The sequence below is a fragment of the Gymnodraco acuticeps genome, unplaced genomic scaffold, assembly GCF_902827175.1.
Source record: "Gymnodraco acuticeps unplaced genomic scaffold, fGymAcu1.1, whole genome shotgun sequence".
Lineage (NCBI taxonomy): Eukaryota > Metazoa > Chordata > Actinopteri > Perciformes > Bathydraconidae > Gymnodraco > Gymnodraco acuticeps.
In genome coordinates this window covers 155,981-181,454 of record NW_022992350.1, presented here as the reverse complement: position 1 = coordinate 181,454, position 25,474 = coordinate 155,981, and the positions used below count along the sequence as shown (strand labels likewise).

General features: G+C 43.0%; 4 non-coding genes and 1 pseudogene across 4 annotated transcripts; 3 read left to right on the top strand and 2 right to left on the bottom strand.

The window, feature by feature from the left end:
- Positions 1-16,549: 16,549 nt before the first annotated feature.
- Positions 16,550-16,621, bottom strand: trnah-gug. The gene has a single exon. It is a non-coding gene; the product is annotated as a tRNA-His (tRNA).
- A 1,425-nt stretch (positions 16,622-18,046) lies between these two features.
- Positions 18,047-18,117, bottom strand: trnag-gcc. Its single transcript has one exon. It is a non-coding gene; the product is annotated as a tRNA-Gly (tRNA).
- Positions 18,118-18,564: 447 nt separating this feature from the next.
- Positions 18,565-18,681, top strand: LOC117541609. Its single transcript, XR_004568333.1, has one exon. It is a non-coding gene; the product is annotated as a U5 spliceosomal RNA (small nuclear RNA).
- Positions 18,682-18,829: 148 nt separating this feature from the next.
- LOC117541608 lies at positions 18,830-18,911 on the top strand (annotated as a pseudogene).
- A 5,925-nt stretch (positions 18,912-24,836) lies between these two features.
- Positions 24,837-25,022, top strand: LOC117541607. The gene has a single exon (XR_004568332.1). It is a non-coding gene; the product is annotated as a U2 spliceosomal RNA (small nuclear RNA).
- Positions 25,023-25,474: the final 452 nt, after the last annotated feature.

Genomic DNA, 25,474 nt, shown 5'->3' with positions numbered 1-25,474 from the left:
TACGAGCAGTCATCCAAAGCAAAGGAAAACTCCAATAGCTCCTGCTCAAAAGGATCTGCTGGGCCCATATTTTGGTCGGGTTGTAATGTTACGGTGGCTGTTACGGTGTGCAGGAAGCAGGACCCAAATGCAGATTAGAGTAACAATAATTCCTTTATTTCAAGGCTAGATATAGGCTACACAAAGACAGCACGGAACACTCACCGATTAACTGGTCATAACACAAGACAACCCGACAAAGAGAGACAGAAAACCCAGAACTTAAATACACCCAGGACTAATAACATAAACACGAGACAGGTGAGGAGGGAGGAGAAAACACAGAGGTACCAGGTGAACACAATCGGGTAATCGGGGAGGGAAACAGACAGAAAGCAGACAGGCAGGTAACGGGGGTGAACACTTTACAAAATAAAACAGGAAACCCAAAGATAGAAAAAGACAAGAAAAACACCAACACAGACAGATCCTAACAGTGTGTGTGTGTGTGTGTGTGTGTGTGTGTGTGTGTGTGTGTGTGTGTGTGTGTGTGTGGTGTGTGTGTGTGTGTGTTTGTGTGTGTGTGTGTGAGTGATGGATCGTTGGAGCTATGTGCAACTCAAGGCATATGCTCGAACGGGAGCTGCCTGGACGCTGCAATCATGTTGCGCACTATCCGTGCTGAGTGTGCTGACTTTTCGTACAATGTCCCACTGTCTGGCTACCTGCATAAAGTCAAGTGATCGGCGCAGTTGTGTGGATAGAGCGCTCCTCTGTTTTCATTTAAACAGCTCCTTATATCCGTTAGTGCAGCTAGCTAGCACCAGATGCTAACAACAACAATGCACGTAAGGTCTCTCTCTCGCTCGCTCGGGCCACACATACACACACGCTCCCGGTCCTCCCAATAGCCAGTCGGTGCCTGCCGGTGAGCGTGGAAGTGTGGTCTGCCACAAGCGGGCGGCAGGAGCGGGGCTGTCAGCATCAGCGGGGCTGTCAGCATCAGCTTGTAGATGGTATTTTAAACTCCATGCGCTCTGAAACTACGGGGCGGCCGAGGACAACAAATACACATTAACGCGTTAACTTGACAGCCCTAATTTTGACATCACTTAATTACACATTTAATACATTTAAGTCAAGCTAAGGTACATGTGATGGTAGCTAGTTAGTGCTCTTACATGTGAGGCCTCCTCCAAACAGCATAATAACCAGACTGTATCATTAAAACTAAGTACCAGTTCTAGATCCTTAACTTTAGACAAACAATTCAAAAGACAACATGTATTTAAAGACCAATCTTTATTTGAATGTGCCTCTTAACCTGAGATATTAGTTATACAATAATAGTATTGACAATCTAAAAAAACTGAGCAACTCAACAGTCAACTTTATGTTTCTTATTGTCTAAAGCATTTATTATTTTCATTTTCCCCCTCTCATATTCAGTGTGGACGGATTGAGACAGCATGGTGTCCAGAGAGCAGCAGAGACTTCAGGGAGAAACCTCCGTGTGATGGACGTCCTGTCTGTTGGTTTGGAGAGGACTGAGGGTCTTTCCTCAGCGAGGAGGACCAGGCTTGATGGAGGAGCCCATGCTGGGCAAAGCTGATACCAGCTGCACAGGCCTAGTCTGTCACTTTATTTGACTAAATGTGTTTACTTATAGATTTAATAAGTTTACACCTTCTGTCCGTATGTGCTTTTTATTTAAAACATTTGATTAACTTTTGGTTCACATTTCAATAAATTGTATTTGTATTTGCACTCCTTTTGTCCATTATTCTTACTGAAAATGTTAGATTACACATTCACATCTGACTGAAGATTGGCCCCATTTATTTGTGACGTTGCAAAACAAGGTACATGTTGTGAAGCTCATAAAGTGAGGCAAATAGAAATAATCAGCTGATGGAGTGTAGATGTGGAAATAGCTGCATTCGATCAGCTGACTGTTTTTACAATAAAAGTAGTTTCTTAGTGAATGTCCTGTACTGGTCTTAAAATCTCATAACATCAGCTTTTAATGTTCCTCTTGGATGTTCTTCTTGACCCTCAGAGAAGGAGAAAATGTTGTGTCTTTCAGGCATGTCCTTTCCTAACAAAAATGACAGGAAACATAAAACATATTATTGCAGAACAAGTGTGTTATTTATGAAAGCGGTGTGTTTGTGTGTTTAGGGGCTGTGGATAGAATTATTTTGTAATTGTAATGTTTTTTTTTATTTCAACAGTGAGCTACAGAGACGATCAGATTATGAATGAAAAGCATGAAGTTCATCAACATTGAAATATATGTTATTATCAAAATAATATTGAACTGTTATCAAAACGTAGTGCAACTGTAGAAGCTTGCTCTGTTGTCTCACTGAAAGAATAACTTTTACCACGTGTTTTACAGACAATATTGAGAGATAAATAGTAGCAGTTCTCACTATGTGTTAAATATCTTTGCCTTCAATACATTACATTAGAATTGACAAAATCATAGTGCTTGTTAACATCTAAATGTAACTTTTTGCATGGAAAAAACCCTCAACTTAACTGGTGTGTAGGTGATCTAGTATTTAGTATTGTTTAATGGAATGTATATCAGTGTATTCAAGTCAATACTTCATTCATTTAAACCAATATCTTTCTTGATTCTTTGTACAGTATGAAAAAAGAGTCTCTGTACCTGTGCTGAAGTTCACTGCTGTGAGGAGTCCAGTTATGTCTCTCACTCTCTGGTCCAGCCTGTCTGCATCACCTGGACACCTTAAACAAACAGATATATATGTAAAGTACCATGTGTACAAACAATATAACTGATTATCTTCTGTTGAACATGTTGGATTGTGTATTGTCCGAGTCAGGGTCCTTTTTATTTTACTGTAACTTTGGAAGTTGTGTTACCAATGCTTACTGTTTATTTGATACCCATTTGGTAATGCAATTAATAAAAACAACAAGGTTTGGGTTCGTTCTTCAGATGACCGTGACGTTAACGTGTAAGCTCAATAATTAACTCCAGCTCCACCAACCATATTGTATTATCTAAGTAATCATCTTGAAATATGACATTAATAATTGTAATATACACATCTTATTGTGAGGTTGATTTCACATACACTATTTCAACGTTAACTTGTCTACATACTTGAGCATATTCAATTTAAATTAACCTTAGCGATGCATACAGTTCCTACCTACATAATAAAATATCTCTCTACGTTACAAGGATGACGTTATTTTATCAACCTCAAACAGAAGCCGTTTGTTCAACAGTATTATCCCACTTAACACTTGTCTATTTCGTTTTAACCTTTATATATACAGTCTATTATTTTAACTTGGAGGCTACGATTAGCATCGTTAGCACCGATGTAGCTACCACTCGCTACACGCTAACCCAAGCCTTAACATTCATTACGTAGCTGATTAAAATCATTAACACATAAATAAAGCACTCGAATTTCACTTACCGCAAAACCGCATTCATGCACCGTCTGTTTTAACCGCAGAGCGAGTCATGTAGTGGACTTTTCTTTATCTTACCTTATATGCTAAAACCAAATGCTTCTAAAAGCATTGTCTAACACTACTGTACCATTTTCCTATTATGTGCTGTTTTCTCTGCATACTCTAATGTTTTTTTTTATTCCCAAGCGCTTCAAGGCCACAGAGCTGATTTGGCAGACTATGTTGACACTACTCTTCTTCACACAAAGTCTCACAAGAACTTCCCTATTCTGAGCTCAAGGACAGGTGTCTAATAACAATATGAGACCGTGTGAACACAGATTTCTGAGCTTCCCGACCTTTCCTGTATATAAGCCTTGCTATGTTATTACTACTGCGCACACTCCTGCAGACTATCCTATACTCTGTGAGACCTGTGTCTTTGTATCTTATTTATTTGAAGCTTCAAATAAATAACCAGAAAGACAACACTGTCTGTTTCACCATTTATTGTTTGATCATTCTGACTCGTGTGTCTCCACAGTATTGACTGGGTCTAAGATTTCCATAACAATTGGCGTTGTCGGCAGGATCTCTGCAAGTTCGATTGGGGACACCTACGGACGCTGGTGGTCGCTAGCTCCAGGATCCTCGGATTCTCCTCGACAGAAAACGTACGGGATGAGAGGACCAGCGCCGGGGTGGAACCGATTGACTTCACGAGATCCAACGAACTCAAAAAGCTTTCAATACTCGGTGAGATGTACAGTGTCTAAATTGTTTAAAGTTAAACGTAATTAAACTCCATGACATTTATGAGAGGGACTGCTCGAAAGTAGGATATTTGGGATATCCATCGTAGCCTGGGTTTACGATCAGTCTTTGTGTGATTTGTACTGAGGAACAAAATATCACATCACCGACGGGTGAAAAATAGTGTTTTGGTAACACTTAAAGACTTTGTTATGGGAGCAAAGCTTAGGGGGCTTGTACACCCTCCTGAGGGTCCGATTGTGGATGTCATGCGAGCAAAACATGGTGAAAACAGTCTGTCTAAATTAAATATCTGGACGAAAATGTTCGGATTTCCAAAGGGAGGTTTTTTGAGTAAATACAAAATCAAAGACCTAAAGAATAAATTACAAGAACATGAAGATGGAATGAAGGGTAAAAAAATAAAGTTAAAGTTAAAGACTTATAGAAAACTGGACACTCACAGAGAGTGTTTATAATACTGGGAGGATGAAGCAGAATGCCGTGAAAGAAGGCAGTTGGCCTTGGGCATTAAAGAAAATATTAAGGTTGAAGATGAATGTGAAGAAAAGAAGGGAAATAAATTATTTCCAAAACCATGTAAACCCCAGACATCTCTGTGTCCTTCCATTGCAGGCCTGAATGACCTCTCTTCGACTGGGTATCCTTTCCCTCCCCCGGGGTACAACCCTGGCAATCCGGCTGGATTGAAATGAGACCTGCCCCACCGGGGAGGGGGGGGCTGCGATAATAAAAGGGGGTTAGGATACTTAACGCTAACCTGGGTTCCCCAATACGAGCTCTTAGGACAAGTCACACAGATAAGAATAAAAGGATGGACAGGGACGCGGCCTCAAGTTCAAATGTTTACAAACGTTTATTATATAAATAATCAAGTAAAAGTTCAGTAATATAAAATGCAGATTACAACTTATTCAGCTTTCCCAGTCGACACACCTAAGTCCCACGATTGAAGGCTGGCTCTGACAAGGAGAGAATAACTAGAATAATTATAATATCACACATATAGTGATAGTTAAATAGTTAAAAAGTGATTCTTCTGACCAACTGCTGAGGGTTTCCCCAAAACCACAATATCACCACGTGTAGCTGTATTCGATCAACACTCACTGCAAATCACCCATATCTGCATGCAAAAAGTGCCCAGCAAACCACATGCTCCACTCCACAGTATGGCCAAGATCGTCACTGAAGAAGTATAAGCACAGAGACAGTATTAGACCTCGTGGGACAGAGTGGGTCGTTGCTGAGTGCAACTTTATTGAGTCTTTTCACGTTTCCTTTTTTGTCGCCCCCGGTTCAATACATTCTACTGGTAACATTACCGAAATGCTCATGCATACAGATAGGATGGCGATCGGTTGTCTGATCTGTAAGAGTTCCTACTGCGCCCTGAGCAAGCACCTGCAGAGGAACGATAGTGTGCGTAATTTAGTTGAAAGAAAAATTCTGCTGTTGTTGGCCAAAGGTCGGACAAACATTAGGCTCCATCCCTGCACCATTGCAGGATGCGAGTACAGCGGGACAAGGCTGGACCGCCACTTGGACAGAGACCATGTTGAGCTGTCCCGGGAGGAAATATATGTGGTTGTAAATAAACTAAAAATGACAGTGGCAACTGTTATGGAAATTGTGTGATCAAGTGTATTAACATTGCAGACTGTAAACTGTTCCTCTGATTAGGTCACAGCATGGGAGAGATTCTTAAATGTATGTGTGGTCAACAGAGGGGGTAAGGTTTTTGCATACTGTGGCTGAGGGGTATCTGTATATCCCATTGTCTTGTATTGAGTGAAGGTTTTTGCATACTGTGGCTGAGGGGTATCTGCAGAGGTGGGACCAAGTCATTGGTTTGCAAGTCCGAGTCAAGTCTCAAGTCTTTGCGCTCAAGTCCGAGTCAAGTCTCAAGTCATTGTTTTGCAAGTCCAAGTCAAGTCTCAAGTCAGGATGGGCAAGTTCAAGTCAAGTCAAGTCCTAAACTTTGACAAAACGAGTCATAAACAAGTCATTATGTGTTTTTCACCAAATGTAATGACATCGATCAACAGAATAATACTTAATAATCAAACTGCTCTTTATTAGTCACATTAATAATTTAATAATCCATTTTCTCTCTGCTGGTAAAGTAACGTGTGTTTTTCTAATTTAAGAGGGATCAGTAAGGTAAGGCTACCGTGACGGTTTGATTCAGAAGGAGTTTAATGTATAAGATCCCTGATGTTGAGTCAACCAGAATGTTTATTTCCACTGTGTACAACATGTTATAAGGGACCCACAATCTATCTTTATGCAAGGGATAATGTGCAGCCAGGCGGTCTCTATGGGGAAGAGAACACCTGCATCTAGATCCCTCTGCAGGTGGTACTTTAACTATATTTTGATGCTAATACTTTTGTACTTTTACTTGTAACATTTTGAATGCAGGACTTTTTATTGTACAGGGTTCCTGCAGGTTTCGCCAACTCAAATGTAAGACTTTTTAACACCTTTTTAAGACCACTTTGAATAGAATTTAAGACCTATTTCACGGCAATAAAGTATGAAGGAAAATGAATATAAAGAAGAAATACGTCCCATAATCACTTACAAAGTAAATGTATTCATGTTCAACATAAGAACAATGACTGAACACAACAGCGTAACAGTACAGAACTGTGTTAGCGTGTTAGACAAAAAGTGTGTATGTGTGTGCGTCTGTGTGTGCTTGAGTGCGTGTGTGTGTGTGTGTGTGTGTGTGTGTGTTAGGGCTGTGCAATTAATCATATTTTAATCGCAATTACGATTTTGGCCTGCCACAATTACGAAAACAACATAATCGGAAAAAACGATTATTTTGCTTTGCTAGGTTGTGACAGTGCACCACAACATATTTGATCTAATGAATTTTTTAGTAATGTATCATTTATTTAATTAATTTTTGTATTGGTTTTTCAGTTGAATTATACGTTCAGGGTAATCAACAGTTCAAAAGATACTGTTCAAATTATTATCTGTTTTAAAGTTCAATACATGGATGTTTTCAAAGTCAATGAATAATCATATTTAATAATCATGATATTAATTATTGACCAACATAATCTTGATTATTGCCATAATCGAGCAGCCCTAGTGTGTGTGTGTGTGTGTGTGTGTGTGTGTGTGTGTGTGTGTGTGTGTGTGTGTGTGTGTGTGTGTGTGTGTGTGTGTGTGTGTGTGTGTGTGTGTCTGAGAGAGAGTGACAAGAGCTATATTCAGACTGAGCTCTGCTGCCTTGGCTACACTATTTCATCGTTGCTGTTGTATGATTGGTGTTTAGCTACGGTATTTAGCGTCTACAGCACCTCCGCTTTTAGGGTTGACGTAGACCCAAACTTCGCCCGGAGGTCCCCCGGTGTTGTTTCGGGAGCTGCTGCACTAGCTAACACTCCACTAGCTAACGCTGCACTAGCTGCTGCTGCACTAGCTAACGCTGCACTAGCTGCTGCTGCTGCACTAGCTAACGCTACATTAGCTGCTGCTGCACTAGCTAACGCTACATTAGCAAAACAAACACTAATTTATTTTGCAAAAGGTGCAGCGGGCTTCAAACACGTTCCCTCCACTGGTTTCAACCAAGCACTAAATTAGATGTTTTCCAACCAAATACGGTTGAACTGACACTTCCCCATATTTATTTGTAAGTAGATTCGAAGATGAGCTGAAGCTTGGTTGCTAGGTTACTAGCTGGGTGTTCTCCAATAAGGGGCCGGGGGAAACAAAGTTAGTGATTACTGGTTCCATGTTGATTTAATTCAATACAAATTGTTGGGGGGAACTGAAAGGCTATTACCGCACTGGTTACTTTGCAGCCCGGACATTTCCCCCAAAACACATTTAGACGCTATCGCAACATAGAAGTACCTTTCAAATCCGATAATTTTTAAGACCTTCTGAATCATATTTAAGACCTTTTTAAGGCCTTAAATTCTGATTATCAAATTTAAGACTTTTTAAGACTTGATTGTAACTTTTTTTAATTGTCTGAACTTCTCCCACCTCTGACAATAAATCCTGAGTGTTTACCCTGCTCTGAAGGTTATTTTCATTTTACAAATCCTGCACTCAGCTTTGCTTTCTCCAATATCATTGAAAAGCAGCCAGATGCTGCTTCTTTTTTCGGTTTTCGCTCATTTCTTGACTTTTTCCGACGCGCTTGCATTTAAATCCGGCTCCCCGTCTCCCCGTCGCTCTGCACATGCTGTGCCCCCACCCTTCTTTCACATAATGGTATGATCCTAGTGTGTCCTCGCATATGATTGGCCGCATGGTGGCCCAGCTAAATAAAGACCCGCCCCTGCCTGCAAGGATTCTCAGCAAGAGTAGGAGCGGCTGAAGATTCTGCTTTCCCCGACGGGAGTCTGCTCTTCTAGCGGCAGCTCGCGATCAGCGTGTTGGAGACCTCTGAATTAAAGTAGCAAGTCACCTCAAGTCAGAAGGCTCAAGTCCAAGTCAAGTCCCGAGTCATTGGTGTTCAAGTCCAAGTCGAGTCGCAAGTCTTTTGTGATGTTGTCAAGTCGAGTCTCAAGTCATAAAATGTGTGACTCGAGTCTGACTCGAGTCCAAGTCATGTGACTCGAGTCCACACCTCTGGGTATCTGTATATCCCATTGTCTTGTATTGAGTGAAGGTTTTGCATACTGTGGCAGAGGGGGTGTCAGCTGGCTTCCCAGAATGTTGTTGTAATGTAAATCTGCTTTGATGTCCTCCTATAAAGAGAGACTGTTTCACTCAGAAAGGTACGTGCTCTTTTGGAGGAGACGTCATACTTGCAAGTATAAAGATCCTTATTGCTTTTATTACGAATATTGTGTTGCTGTACGTTTGTTACCTTACTGATTATTCTCTCTAGACCACAGCTGTTTAGAAAGCTGCTACGACATTTGGGGGCTCGTCCTGTTTTGTCTACTTGAGTAATCTACTGTGAGGCGTCCTCTCCGGGTAAACTGCACAGCCAGAGACCGGATCCTGGAGGCAAAACCTCTCCCTGTACGATAGTAACTGATCGCAGGGGAGAGCAGGAGCCGCCTGCAGAGGGGTAATCACAGACTTGCTCGGTACGACATTTTCCAAGGGAATAATTCAAAAAAATTCAAAAAGAGGAGAAAAGGTGAGAACACAATATTTGTATTGAAAGGAAAAATTAAAAGTTAACTCGCTGAGGTCTGACGAGCTAATTAATGTTTGGTACATTAATCGAGTGTAAGACAAAACAGTTTTGGTAACTGTTTAGACAAAAAAGTTTTGGTAACTGTAGCAGTTTTGGTAACTGTTTAGAAAGCGCTATATAGAAGAGTTATTGATGGTGTTTGGTACACACAATAATTCACGACGTCAAAACGGTTTTGGTAACTGTAGCAGTTGTGGTAACTGTTTAGAAAGCGCTATATAGAAGATAAAGGCCTATGAGGAATATATATATTAAGTGATCACGCGTAGTAATTATAGTTATAAGAAAATTAAGATAATCTTGAGTAAACATTTGTAATTTCAATATATGTATGTTTTTAACCTAAGTAAACACATTTCAGGTGTTGTTTACTGATTTCCTGTATTTTAAAGTGGGATTTTTTGTTGTTTTGGGCAATATATTTCTATATTTCTAAATAAAAAAAAATAAAAAATGGGAAAGTCAAGTAGCAAAAAGGTCATTTTGGAGTATGAAGGATGTGCACAGGTAATGTGCGACAAGCATGGTGCTTGGACATGTGCATATTTAAATATGTGGGTGAAAAATGATTTTCCTGACAAAGGCAGTTCAAATCTAAATCAGTTAGACAAATTAAGACAGGGTTTGGAAAAAGTAGAACATCAAAAAAAAAGAGAGAGGAGAAAAGGGGGGTGGTGTCATCAGAACTCAGTGTGCTAAGGTCCTTCTGGATAAACTGGAACGCGACCTGGACTTTCCCTCTGGTTTTCAAGTACAGAGCCCCGACCCTCCTGATCTGGATGACGCACAAGGCCTCCGCAGAACTCTTCATTCTCCTCCGCCATATGATCGACAAAAAGCTGAATCAACAACAAGGCTGTGTGCAGAACACCATGCTGACAGAGATCTACTCTGCAACAGTCCCTCAGGGAAAGGGTGTGAAGCCCCTCTAGAACCACGTGTTTTAACCCCTGGAGGGCCACTTTCAGGCTGGGAAACAATACGGGACAGGAAAGACAGTTGCATTTGGATGCCCATTGTTGAAATTCTTGATCCTAGAGGGGATGTAAATGATGCAGGAATCACGTATGTTTTCCATCCCTGGTCTTCAAGAGAGAGAGAAGCTATAAACAACCTGCATAACCCAGTTAAGGTTTGGGAAGGACATTTGAAACCTGTCCTCACCTATGACCGCCCTGCTGGGAAAGTAATGAACAATGCTACTGAAGAATTAACAAAAAGAAAAGATAAGACTGGAAAGCGTTTGCAGACGGCACAGCTCCAGGCTTTTGAAAAGCAGATTCAAAGGGGCAGAAGGACATCAAGTAGGGGAAGAGGCAGAGGGTCCAAAAGACAAAGAGGATGTTTCCGCTGTGGTTCATTGGAACATCGAATTAAAGATTGTATGGAACTGAAGGGAGGAGTAGCAATATGAAGAAGAAGAAGGTGGGACTGTTTTCAAGCCTGCAAGGTCACAGAGTGAGAGGAGGTCGGCAGCGCTGGGGCTTGAGATAACCAGAGGAGACAAGGAAGGGAACTGGAAATGAGTGAGTTTGGCACATAAACACACTTACTCACTAATGCACACAAAAAGGGACCACATTAAAGAACTTGAACTGGCTTGTTAAATATAAAACATTGTTTTATTCCGCAAGCATTGAGCAATCAAGCAAGTCAATTACAAATAGCAGAAAAGAGGATATTATTTAAAGTAAAATGAGAAAATAAACTTAAAACACACTGTAGGCACTGTAGGAGTACAGGGTAGAACACATTCTTTGATCTTTTCTCATATTGACCAATTATTCTTTTAGAGCTTTTATTCATGTGTGAACTTGGAAGTGTTTTAATTTGTAAACATATTGATCTACAGTTTAAAGGGAGAGTTTATACCACGTGTAGATACATATTCAGATTAGCAGTGGTTTGAGCATAGATATTTCTAAGAGGGAAATAACTGTTGTCTGTAGTTTGAAATGCAGAGTTTTTAAAGAAGACACTTTGGGCAAATAGGAATGACAAATTAAATGTAGAAGAAGCAATATAACTGGGAGCAAACATGTGGGGCCCTTGGATCACACATTGTAATGGTGCATATTCTTGGCAACCGACCTTCAGATGTTTTCAAAAATCTTATCTGCACCCTCCTAGGGAAGCATGCAAAACACCAGTTTATGAGTTTAAAAAGACCAGCGCCACCACCTTCCAGTGGACATCCGCTTAATTAGTGATGAAGAAGAAGAAGATGTTACGCCCAAATTGTGGGCTGATCTCAAATATGGTATTTATTAAAACATACCTGCCATAGTGATACACTCCTTAATTCGACTACAGACCATGTCAAATATAATAAGCCACACGAACAGGACACCATATAAGGAAAGGAGTAATTGTGACATGTTCCCATAGTTCCACACATTACTCCCGCGGTTAAAAGGTTAAAATGTTTCTTTAAGTAGACCAGAATTGAAAATAAATAAATGTAATGAATTATGAAATACATTGCAGAGTTACACGGATCCTAATAATGTTTTGACTCAAGATAATAGTTATGTGCACAAGTTTCTGAAATAGATCTATTAGATATTTTAATATAAATTAGGTGTTAATAAACTGCAGTAGTAGTACTATGAGGAAATATGGGAAGCAGCTGTCCAAATGAAAAGTTAGATCCATCTTGAAAATTATAGTTGTAATTCTGAAGAAATAAATGATGGCACTCAGCATATGTCAGGATTTTGTAGACAATGGATACCTGCCTATGCTGAGATATTCAAAGTCTCTGCCAAGCATGACAAATGACCAAAAGACTGAGACCAAATGACCTTTGACCCCGACTGACAGTGCTACTTGACAAAAGCACTGTCAATGACTGACTATGGGGTGAACCTGACCGAACCTGACTTGACATGTATGTCTACATGTGATCAGTCTAACTGCATGAATCTAAAACAATATCTAACTAAGCATGTTTTGGACTAACACATGATTTTGGGGATTTGTGGGAAACGAGAGGATTCCTAAAGTCCTCGAGCTGGAAAACCGCACATATGCCATTTACTTCCACCAGAGGTGGAAATTCAAAAGTGTGGGGCTCAAACTAAATCTCAAGATTCTGTTTTCTTTTAGGACTGGTTGAAGGAGAGAAACACGCCTTCTCACTGAAGTGTTTATTGTGGAAATAATAATGTTTTTTTGTTGTTTTTTTTTGTTTTTACACATATGTTGATGTGTAAAAGGGGGGAGTAGCCAATAATGTCAACATGGCTGCTCATATAAGCTCATATAACTGACAATTCACAATTTAAATCTTTCATTTAGGTTCAAACTGACCATTGGATGATGGATTTTAAATGGACGTGCTCCGTGTGTGAGGATAAGATACTGTTTGATGATTGTTGACATGTTTTTAAATATTGATTGAATTATAACAGGTAACGCAGATGCAGAAGCAGTGGCCAAGGTGTTACTGTGAGACATTTTATGACGGTATGTTGGATTTCTGCATTCGTTTTTATGCTTGTTAAGATCCAAGCACTGACAGGTAGAAGCAGTTTTGGCAGCATGGTGCGATTGGAGGGACTTCTGCATACGATCCAAGCAGAGACTGGGTCGTGGTGAAGGACTGCAAGAGAGGCATTGGAGGAAGCCTCGGTGGACCGGGCCTTTCCAGGTTTTGCTGGTGACCAACTCGGCTGTGAAGGTTGCTGAGAGGACAACTTGGATTCACGCCAGTCACTGCAGGAAGGCGCCACCCTTGGAGGAACATATTATTCCGGAGGATCCACAGGGCAATTAAACTGAGCTTTGACGACATCTTCGGCTACAAGGGATTCGGAGCATGGAGTCGATATGGAAGAAATGTCCATTCAGGAGAATGGGGAATGGCACAAGAGATGGCATTTGCTGCCTAATTATCATAATCTGCATCATGTCATGTTCTTTGCTATTGTGGGCGGAGTCACACAAGGAAACAATAGACATTGTTAAAACTATGCCCAGTAAAAGCCTCACTGCAACATCAGAAAAACATGATGAGCTACGGAGGCAGAAGAGGAATTTATATGATGGGAAGAAATGGAAGCCTTGGGGATTTGACTCTGACTCAATAGGGGATCCAGGCGAGGGGGATAGGAACTCCTGGTATTCTTTCCTGACTTATCTTGCAAGACAGACAAGTTTGGGAAATTCCTCCATTCTGGCAATACAGATACTGCAATACTGCCCTGTGTCATGGTCTGAGTTATTTTCGCTTAGATCCACTCCATCAGTGTGTCTGCCAGAGATTTTGGCAGTTGTACATTATTATTCTAGTTTTGATTGGGACTCTGAGGATCTGATGCAGGAGCGACACAGGTGCTCAATGGAAACTCGGAGCTTTTGGAAAATCAGGAAAATGCAAGTGGACAGTGAAATTCTAAACTGTATTTTGTGGTATTGTTCAAATTTGCAACCCCAGCGTGATCCCGAAAATACAATGCTATCAGAACCAGTAGAAGCTCCTATAACTCATCCAAATGCATCAACCTTTCCTTGTGTATGTAACAATGGCACGGGCCAAGTGTTAGGTTTTTCAAGCTGTATTCGACCATTAGGTGGTTTGTCAATGAAAGGTAGACATGGCACATTGGGAAACACTAACTTGGTGAATATTACATTCAGGAATAATAAGATGATTCAAGTAAATGATATATTGTATACAAACATGTCTTTAGGACTACCCTGAATACAAAATTCATACTGGCTGTGTGGTGTAGATGCATACTATTATTTGCCTACAAATTGGAATGGCTGTTGTCAACATGTAAATCTCACCATTGCTAACTTAATGTTTCTAACAGAAACGAAGAATGACCATGTAGGTGATCACAGACAGAAACGAGACTTAGCTGAATTTCAAAATCTAGAATCATATCATTGGCGCGTCTCTCTTGGTGAAAAATGGGGAATTGGAATGTTTCCATGGTATGGGGTTACATATTTTGCAGATCACATTGATAACATCACCTACACAATGTCTGCTTTTGCAAATGAAACCATAAAAGGATTTAAATTGCTTTCTGAGAATGACAAATCCCACCGTCTGACATTGCTAAAACATGAAATGGCACTTGATGGCCAAAACTGGAGGACTGTGTATAACTTTAAATATAACTGGGGATTCATGTGTGACAATGATACCGGACAATTCGGATAATATTACAAATGTAATAACAGCTTTGGAGAAGATTCGGGATGCTTTCGGGCCCTCTAAGTCAGCTGGTTATTCTTTAAACAAATGGCTCCAGGACACATTTGGCAAATGGGGGGTTATGTTATTTCAAATGCTTGTTCCAGTGCTGGTGGTTCTTAGTATGTTTCTATGTTTTTGTACCTGTGCTCTCACATGTATGCGAGCTGTAATCTATCGCTGGATAGGAGGAATTGTGGGGGGCCAGGTTCAACACCAATATGCCAAATTAAACATGTTTGAGGATGTAGAGTGTTTGGGAAAGGAGGAGATGTGTGACCACACAGACTTACCTGATGTGGAAGGACTTTTCAAACTGACAAATATACATGCCAATGTTAATTAGTCCTAAAGTTGATACCACAATTAGTGATTCAAATTAATCAAAGGGGGGAATGTTATGGAAATTGTGTGATCAAGTGTATTAACATTGCAGACTGTAAACTGTTCCTCTGATCAGGTCACAGCATGGGAGAGATTCTTAAATGTAGGTGTGGTCAACAGAGGGGGTAAGGTTTTTGCATACTTTGGCTGAGGGGTATCTGTATATCCCATTGTCTTGTATTGAGTGAAGGTTTTGCATACTGTGGCAGAGGGGTACAACATTCTGGCTTCCCAGAATGTTGTTGTAATGTAAATCTGCTTTGATGTCCTCCTATACAGAGAGACTGTTTCACTCAGAAAGGTACGTGCTCTTTTGGAGGAGACGTCATACTTGCAAGTATAAAGATCCTTATTGCTTTTATTACGAATATTGTGTTGCTGTACGTTTGTTACCTTACTGATTATTCTCTCTAGACCAAAGCTGTTTAGAAAGCTGCTACGACAACTGTTTGTTGAGAAGTACTGTTGGAAATGTTGAAAGCCCATTGACCCATCATTATGTCAATCCCTCATTCCAGGTGTACTTTGACGGACAGTTTTTTGAGAAGTACTGTTGGAAATGTTGAAGCCCATTGACCCAGGTCGATCCCTCATTCCAGGTGTACTTTGACGGACAATTTTTTGAGAAGTACATTAGGAAATGAGGAACAATTGATTTACTAAAGTGAGACGAGCTAGCCAGGAGTCGATCCTGGAATCTTCTGATCCGTAGTCAGACGCGTTATCCATTGCCCCACTAACCTTTTGTTTTTGTTTCGTAGCAGCTTTTAAACTGTTGAAAATGAACTAAAAATGCAGTAGGTAGGTTTAGGCAAAAACATAAAAGCAGACTGCAACTGCGACCCGGATTCGAACCGGGGTTGCTGCGGCCACAACGCAGAGTACTAACCACAATACGATCACGGCCACTGTAGTTCTCACAGTATTGCAAACATACCATTCTGATGGAAAGTACACTTACAAAGGGGGCACCCAGATTTGAACTGGCATTTTAAAGGCAAGTACACTTACAACGGGGTTACCCAGATTTGAACTGGGGACGTCTTGATCTGCAGTCTAATGCTCTACCACTGAGGTATAGCCCGTATGACTTAAAGAGTTCAGACACATACTGTTAGGCTGGACATTACTGTAAAGCTCAAATGACCAGAAGTCAAAAGCCCACGTAGGCTAAAAACGAAATATTTCACATTAGCTTGGTTTCATGTTGAAGGGCCATAATAGTGTTGTTCCTCGTTTCAAATGTTCATTGACTTTGATGGACTGTTTGTTGAGAAGTACTGTTGGAAATGTTGAAAGCCCATTGACCCATCATTATGTCAATCCCTCATTCCAGGTGTACTTTGACGGACAATTTTTTGAGAAGTACATTAGGAAATGAGGAACAATTGATTTACTAAAGTGAGACGAGCTAGCCAGGAGTCGATCCTGGAATCTTCTGATCCGTAGTCAGACGCGTTATCCATTGCCCCACTAACCTTTTGTTTTTGTTTCGTAGCAGCTTTTAAACTGTTGAAAATGAACTAAAAATGCAGTAGGTAGGTTGAGGCAAAAACATAAAAGCAGACTGCAACTGCTGCCGTGACCCGGATTCGAACCGGGGTTGCTGCGGCCACAACGCAGAGTACTAACCACAATACGATCACGGCCACTGTAGTTCTCACAGTATTGCAAACATACCATTCTGATGGAAAGTACACTTACAAAGGGGGCACCCAGATTTGAACTGGCATTTTAAAGGCAAGTACACTTACAACGGGGTTACCCAGATTTGAACTGGGGACGTCTTGATCTGCAGTCTAATGCTCTACCACTGAGGTATAGCCCGTATGACTTAAAGAGTTCAGACACATACTGTTAGGCTGGACATTACTGTAAAGCTCAAATGACCAGAAGTCAAAAGCCCACGTAGGCTAAAAACGAAATATTTCACATTAGCTTGGTTTCATGTTGAAGGGCCATAATAGTGTTGTTCCTCGTTTCAAATGTTCATTGACTTTGATGGACTGTTTGTTGAGAAGTACTGTTGGAAATGTTGAAAGCCCATTGACCCATCATTATGTCAATCCCTCATTCCAGGTGTACTTTGACGGACAGTTTTTTGAGAAGTACATTAGGAAATGAGGAACAATTGATTTACTAAAGTGAGACGAGCTAGCCAGGAGTCGACCCTGGAATCTTCTGATCCGTAGTCAGACGCGTTATCCATTGCCCCACTAACCTTTTGTTTTTGCTTTCGTAGCAGCTTTTAAACTGTTGAAAATGAACTAAAAATGCAGTAGGTAGGTTGAGGCAAAAACATAAAAGCAGACTGCAACTGCTGCCGTGACCCGGATTCGAACCGGCCACAATGCAGAGTACTAACCACTATACGATCACGGCCACTGTAGTTCTCACAGTATTGCAAACATACCATTCTGAAGGAAAGTACACTTACAAAGGGGGCACCCAGATTTGAACTGGCATTTTAAAGGCAAGTACATTTACAACGGGGTTACCCAGATTTGAACTGGGGACCGATTCCTATCAAGCAGAGGTGGAAGAAGTACTCAGAACTTCCAGTTAAGTAAAAGTGAGGTTGCTTCTCTTGTTTTATACAGTATTTTGTGTTTTTGTCCAATCAGGGCCACAAACTGCAGCACAGCAGCAGGGGTATTTTTTGGACTCAATGCCTATAGTCACCCAATAGCTTTACTCTCTAATTGTGTGCTAGTACAGATTCCAAACAACAGTGAAGCTATGTTGCATTTGCAGAGAATGGGAACCTAGTTTTCCTCTTGGCTTACAAAGATTCTACCACTCATCTGTCCACATTCACAAGACATGGTCAACAAGGTGGATTTTTCAACAGATATGCTATATGCTCTAAGTCATTTAAGAAGGGATACAGTCCACCGGTCATCCCTTACAGTGATTTGATGTCGAGCATCTCACCGAGTTCTCAAATCAATGGGAGTCGGCACGGAGAACGTCCCTCTTTACTTGTACACTCCAAAGACCTGTGTGTTTGCTGTAGCAGAGTCCAAGTGGTGTAGGCATTATACTTTATTTTCAGACAACAAAGAACTGTCTATTGCATTGGCCAGGAATCGGACCTGGGTCTCCCACGTGGCAGGTGAGAATTCTACCACTGAACCACCAATGCTGAATTATAAAGCCAAACCACCATACGGCAGTTGAGGCGAAAAGTTCAGCCAACAAAGACTGTTTTTCAAGCAACCACGCCTCTATATTTCATTATAAGATCTATATCCATAAAGACATTCTAGTGTTCCTCCCTTAAATGGATTTGATGTTTAGCATCAAACTAGTGTTTTCTAATGCCGCGGAGTCAGCACGTATAACATGCCACACAACTCAAGCGTATTACTAAAGAGATAGGTTCCAATCGGGGGCACAAAGTGCAGCACAGCAGCAGGGGTCTTTTTTGGACTCAATGCCAAAGAAGCCACAGGTGAGAGCCACGAACCATGCTAGCGCAGCTGGGGGAAAGGGTGTGGCCTGGGATGTGGAAGTGCCAAGTGAGGGTCACTGCGAGGGCTTGGACTGGGACAACTATGGTGGTGTCCGTTCTCGAGGACAGCCTCCACAATTACTCTGGTTTCTCTTCAAAGCGTATAAGTCTTTCGCCTTTTACTAAAGACTTCCGTGGAGAGGAACACCTACGAGTTCAACCTATTGTTGGTAGGCTTGGCCATTTGGCTGAGCATTCTGAGTTTGTGAAAGACAAGAGCAGTCCTTAGCACCTGGGCGATCCAAGCTACCCAGCGCCTCGGTTACGCCAGGTCAAAAGAGCCGCACCAAGACCTGCGGCGACTGCGCAACGAGTCCGTCTCCCGCAGCAAACGTTAAGGGTCATCGCTTCTCTGCCTTTTGGCTAAGATCAAGTGTAGTATCTGTTCTTATCATTTTTTCCAGGAAGGACATTTGGAAGCACGAAGAGAAAGGAGCGATGGCCGGGAGGGCCAACTATGGTCAGCCGATCCCAAGAGTCGGGCTGAGATTCACACTGCGTTTTCAGGCATTTGATGCGGCGGAAGATGTCGTGTCGAGGACGTGGTTCTGCAGGAAAGTCATCATGGAGCAGCTAAATCAGAAGGTCGATGCCATCTACTGCCTACAATGGAACCAGCAGGAGAAGGCTTTTGACGTCACCCTAAAGGACGAGCAAGTATACACGAAAGTTGCAAAGGACTGTGTTGCTGCTGCTACAAGGTTTTAAATTTGGACAGACCAAATTTCAGGACAATCACGGTCCACATGTTTAATCCCTTTGTGACTGACAAAGCGCTGGCTGATTTTTTGAGGCTGTATGGGGAAGTGCTAACTGCAGCAAGGCATGTCAAGGACACCATGGGGATCTGGACAGGTCGAAGGCAGTTCCAGGTGCTACTTAAATCTGAACCAGAGAGTTTTGGCGGCCTCATGCACCCGCCTGCCTCTTTCAGCCTTGGAGCAGATCGAGGGTACCTATTCTACCCGCGCCAGCCAGCTTTCTGCAGGCGATGCAGGCAATCAGGCCATGTGGATGGAGGGTGCAGCGGCGACAGCTGCCGGTTTTGTGGCCAAAGGGGACATGAGGCCAAAGACTGTACAGTGCCAAAGGCCTGCCATGGCTGCGGTGGGATCGACCATCTATACCGAAGCTGTCCCGAGCGCAGGAGGACGTTTGCGGAGGTAGCCGGGGCCAAAAACCGGAAGGAAAATGAGTTCGAGGACCTTCTGGAAGGGCTTTTCCAGTGCCAGAAGGCTATGTTTCCAGAGAGCACGGGGGAGACCGTGACAGTGGAGCAGGGACCAGGCGGCGGCTCGGGGTCTGACAACGTGGACAAAGGCCCCGCGGGGAATACAGACTCAACTGTAGCAGCCGATGTGGGTGTCAAGACTGGGGCACGTAAAATAGCGGAGGCTTTCGGAACAGAGGCTTCAGCAGACAAGGGGGACTGCTCGCAGGTCGGAGACAACAAAAGGTCAAAGACTGAGGGATCGAGGAGGAAGGTGCAGGCCAAAGAGGTGGTGGCGGCGGTGGGTGAACGAGATGGGCAGCAGAAGAGGGAGGGACCAGTGAAGGACAGCGACCAGGGGAGGGGCAAAGTGGACGAAGGCCATGGTTTGGGTGGAGGGACGATGGAGGAGGACCCAGGGGTTGTAGGGGCTGTGCTCCCATCAGGGTTGCCACTGGTCCGGGAGCTACCTGCTGAACCACTGCTGCAACCGCCTCACTTGGGGGATGACACACAAGGAGGCGCGTTGTGTTCCTCCACCTCTTCAAGTATGCTTCCCGTGTTATGGGCCGACCAGATGGACAGTGACGACCCCTATGCATCGTGAACATTGAGTGGGTAATTTTTCCATTGCTAAGGCTTAACATTACATCCTCATGACAAGTTATTTTGATGTTCTCACTTTGAATGTGAGAGGAATGAGGAACACTGTTAAAAGAAGGACTGTTTTTGATTTTTTTTTAGGCACTTTGCATGTAGCCATAGTTTTTTTGCAAGAGGTCCATCTGAGAGACATGGGGGATGTGGGAATGTTTTCAAGGGAGTGGACGAAAGGGGACTCGATTTGGAGTGTAGGGGGGGTTCACTCTACGGGGGTTGGGATTTTGTTTTGTTTTAAGGAAATAAGGGTGGAGGATGTTTTTGTTATTGACCAGGGCAGGGCAATAGGGGCAGACATCGTATGGGGAATAAGGAAGCTGCGGGTCATTGTGGTATATGGACCACAGTCGCCAGCAGAGCGGGCTAATCTGTTTAAATCAGTGGAGCCTTTCCTTATTACCAATAGACAGGTAATTATAGGGGGGGATTTTAACGTTGAGCTGGGGAGGGGAGGAGATGCCAGCGACCAGTATATTTCCCAACTCATGGTTAGATGTGGGTTGGTAGATGGGGGTAAGGGGGTCAAGCCACACATAGACAGCCCAACGTGGCGTAACTCAAGAGGGGTGGCAAAACGATTGGACTATTTGTTTTTTTCCAGGTCTTTAAACCTGATCACAGTTAGGACCATCCCTGTTTTCTTTTCTGACCACGATGGCCTGCTGTTTCGAGTAGATTTGGATGCACAAACTTTTGGGCCTGGTTACTGGCGCCTAAATGTCAGTGTTTTGGAGGAAAAGCTTTTCAACCAACAGTTCTCTTTGTTTTTTAAGGGAGTGTTGGGCCTCAAACCGCTGTGTCAGGGGATACTAGAGTGGTGGGAGGTAGCCAAGGTCAGAATTAAGACCTTCTGTTTAGGTTATTACAAAAGGAAGGCAAGACAGTCAAAGAGGGAGGTGTCTCATCTGCAGCGACTCCTAGAGCGTGAGTACGCAAAGGGGAACTGTGGTTCCACTATAAATCAAGATGCATGCGATTCTTTGAAGGCAAGGCTCAGACATGTCTCTGAAGGCAAGGCCCGGGCTTTCCTGGCGAGATCACGGTCGGAGTTCATTGAGCAGTCAGAAACATGTTCTGCTGCTTTTTTCAGCTCGGTACGGGAAAAAAAAGCAAGGCAGGTGGTGACAGGGTTTAGGGCAGGGGTGGGGAACCTCCGGCCCCCGGGCCGTATACGGCCCGCGAGACCATTTGGTACGGCCCTCGATGTAATTTATAAACACACGCAAAAAAGAAAAAAAATTAAAGAAATCTAGACCGCAAACAAAATTAAACAAGCGAGTGCCTGTTTTTCCTGGCCACGGTCAGGGTCCTTGAACACAACACAAGCCTAACGTGTTATCACGTGGTATATGTCTCGTCTGACAGGGATGCAGTTCTGACGGAGAGCACCAGAACGCGGCTCCGGGCCGGGACTTCACAAATTGCAGTACCCATATGTAGTTGTTGTTGTTATTAGCATCTGGTTAGCTAGCTATGCTAACGAATATAAGAAGCTTTTTCTACAACCAGTGAGGTAAAGGCACATCTTTATATGATCATTATAGTTATAAAAACACAAGAAAATAAAGTAAACAGGTATAAAATACTATATGACAGTAAACAAAAGTTCTTATTAATAAACAAGAATACAGTTTGAAAGGGGAGTGATTTGTAAAATATCCATAAAGAAAAATAAAATCTGTTTACAGTTCTGTTTCATATGTGTTGAGAGATGTATCCATAGATCTCTTAATGTTACTCCCAAAGTGCACCAGATTGATGCTTTTAACTTCAATATTTAAAAAAGAAATCTTCCCGGGCGAGCATGGGACCCCCCTAGAGGAGGTTAGGTCCCCCCCGACTTAAATCATGTTCACATGGATAGGAAACTAAATACATTTGCACACATCTTGTGTCCATATCTTTCTGTTTTGGTGGTAATGCCACAACCGTGCACATGCATGCATACGCGAGTCATGGTAAGATATCTGGATTAAGAGGTTGCTTTTTCTTTGCACAGCATGAAAGACAGGCGAAATGAATGGGCTGTGATTTTAGTATTTTTAAGCAGAGGTCAATAATTTGTACGGCCCTCGGAGGATGTTGAAAAAATTGAAATGGCCCTTGAGAGGAAAAAGGTTCCCCACCCCTGGTTTAGGGACAGGCAGGGTATTGTTGTGACAGGAAAGGGCCAGGTGGTGAGGGTTGCCACAGATAATTTCAGGGACAGTTTCAAGGAGAAAGATGTGGGAAGAGGGGATGATTTCCTGGAACTGCTTGAGCGCCAGGTTCCAGGGGACATAGTGCAGGCTTTAGAGCTCCCACTAACAGTTAGCGAATTGGAGGGTGCGCTCAACAGAATTAACAAGGGTAAGGTGCCAGGAATTGATGGCTTACCTGTAGAATTGTATGCAAAGTTCTGGAGCATACTAGGGCCAGTATTGTTGGAGGTTCTGACAGAGATGCTGCAGGCAGGAGAAATGAGCGGGACTTTAGCCACCGGGGTGATCTCCCTCCTGTATAAGAAGGGAGATCGCACTGAAATAGGCAACTGGCGACCTTTGACCATGCTATGTGTGGACTATAAACTTCTGGCAAAAGTTCTCACTGATAGGCTAGGCGAAGCAATGCCCCATTTGGTTCATGTTGACCAGACATGTGCAGTGCCAGGGCGCTCAACAAGATGGAACCTGCAGCTCCTAAGGGATGCGATAGCTTGGGCAGAGGACAGAAACCTGCCACTCATGCTGGTTGCTCTTGACCAAACCAAGGCGTTCGACAGGGTGCAGTGGAGATTTATGTTCAGCATATTGGAGAGGCTAGGTTTTGGTAAAGTCTTTATAAGGTGGTTGCGCACATTATACATGGAAGTGGGGAGCAGGGTAGTAGTGAACGGATACCTAGGCGATGTTTTCCGGTTACAATCAGGTGTGAGACAAGGGTGCCCTCTCTCACCACTGCTATATGTGCTCTATATGGAGCCTTTGGCGGCAGCCATCAGCGCCGACACAGGGGTCAGAGGTTTTCTAGTGCCTGGCAGTGGAGGGTTACGGGTGAAACTGTCCCAGTATGCAGATGACACCACTTTGCTGCTGGATAGGGATGAGTGCCTTATTCGTTCGCTGCAAATCATGGAGGACTTCGGCAGGGCATCCGGTTCCAAGCTTAATTGTGCAAAGTCCTCTGTGAAGTTTTTTGGGAAATGGAGAGAAAGGATGGATGTGCCAGGGGGTCTTTCTTTCTGCCCAGGGCCTATAAAAGTTCTGGGGGTCAGTTTTGAGTCTACTAAAAGTGCTTCCCTGAGTTGGGCAAGACGGCTTGAGGTCGTAGAGAGGAAAGTGTCACTCTGGAAGAGTAGGCAGTTGACCTTCATAGGGAAGGTATTAGTGCTGAAGGTAGATATATTGCCATCCCTCGTATATCTCGCATACATATATCCGTTGCCGGTCAGCATGAGGATGCCTCTCATGCGCCTCTTGTTTGGCTTCATATGGGGTGGGAGATATGAGTATGTGGCAAGAGGCCGCATGCTGGCTGGGGTCGAAGCAGGGGGGAGAGATGTACCACATTTAACTCTGAAGATGGACTGCATTTTTGTTTCAACCTTATGTAGGGAAGTATCAGGCCCAGTAGTACATCCTTCTGGTTTTTTTATCCGCTTTTTCTTTTCTTATCAAGCAAGAGAGCTTATGGCCTGGAGCAACTTGGGGCCCAGGGCGGAACAGCAGCCATGGCACTACCGCCATGCAGCAAAGTGGCTTCGGGCTCACCCGGAGGCTGCCGGGCCAGAGGTGAAACTCAATCACGGAACCCTATATAAAGAAGCCAGAGAGAAAACAAATGTTGGTCCTGTTATTGGAATACCATCCAAAGTGTGGAGGAGGATCCAGCCGAAGGGACTGGACAATAGGCTAAAGGACCTTAACTGGCTGTGCCTGCTCAGGTGCTTACCAGTGCGTAAAATCCTGCACCGTCATGGATTGGCAAGGTCTCCGGTGTGCCCTAGGCCAGATTGTAAGGATGAAGAGACCATCAGACATGTCATGTGGGACTGTCCATTCCCACAGGGAGCATGGAGAAGAGTGGAAGGGTGGTTAGGACAGAGTTTTCCTGGGTTTAAAATTACATGGGATGGGATCGAAAGGGGCTCGGGTCCTGGTGAATTTTGGGCAAGTTTCCCCATTTGGCTAGTGGTAAGCCTGCTCAAGAGGAATCTTTGGCTGGCTAGGTAGGATGTTGCAAAGAACAAATGCTGCAGCAGCATAAGGGGGATAATAGGAAAAGTAAGGGCAGATATGAAGGGGAGAATGGAGAGGGACATTCTGAAATGGGGACAACACGCCGCTTTGGAAAGATGGAAGGGGGGTTTAGGGCTGGTGGGGTGAAGACCAGATCACCTAACTGTATTTGCATGTATGAAAAGTAAAAGTGTTATAAGTGTTGTATTGAATGTCAAGTGTTTACCTGTTTGTAAACTGTGTATATGAATGAAGTAAATTGAAGATTTGTTATAATAAAAAAATAATTAAAAAAATCTGTTCTTATCAGTTTAATATCTGATACGTCCCCTATACAGGGACTATATATTAAATGGATTTTTAGCACTGGGAGCTGAAAGAGGGACTTGCCCCGTTCACTCCACGCATCGACCCGGTACTGCAGCGCCTCCGGGAACGGTGCACCCATGTCCTGCCTTGTGGAAAAATAAACAAAGACGCATCTCGAAACCAAAACAGATGGTTTCAATTGAGGGCAGAAACTGCAGCACATCCTGGGTAAACTTTGTGTAAATAGTCTGATACTACCAGGGCTCATCACTGCACTTTACAAGCCAGAAATAATGTTTACATTTTCGGGGAAAGTGTTTTTAAACGTTTGGAAGAGATTTTTAGCCTTTAACATTGAAGCTCTCCTGGAGAGGGACAGAATATGTCCATTTCCAGGAGAGCTTCAATGTTAAATCATATCTTGCAAAATGACAGGCTAAAACCCAGGAATAAGTGTTTCAAAGGCGGGGAAAAGTTGTTTAAAATAGTCTGATACCTCCAGGGTGCATCACTACATTTTACAAGCCAGGGAAGGTGTCTGAATCCTGGGTAAACTTTGTTTAAATAGTCTGATACCTCCAGGGCGCATCAC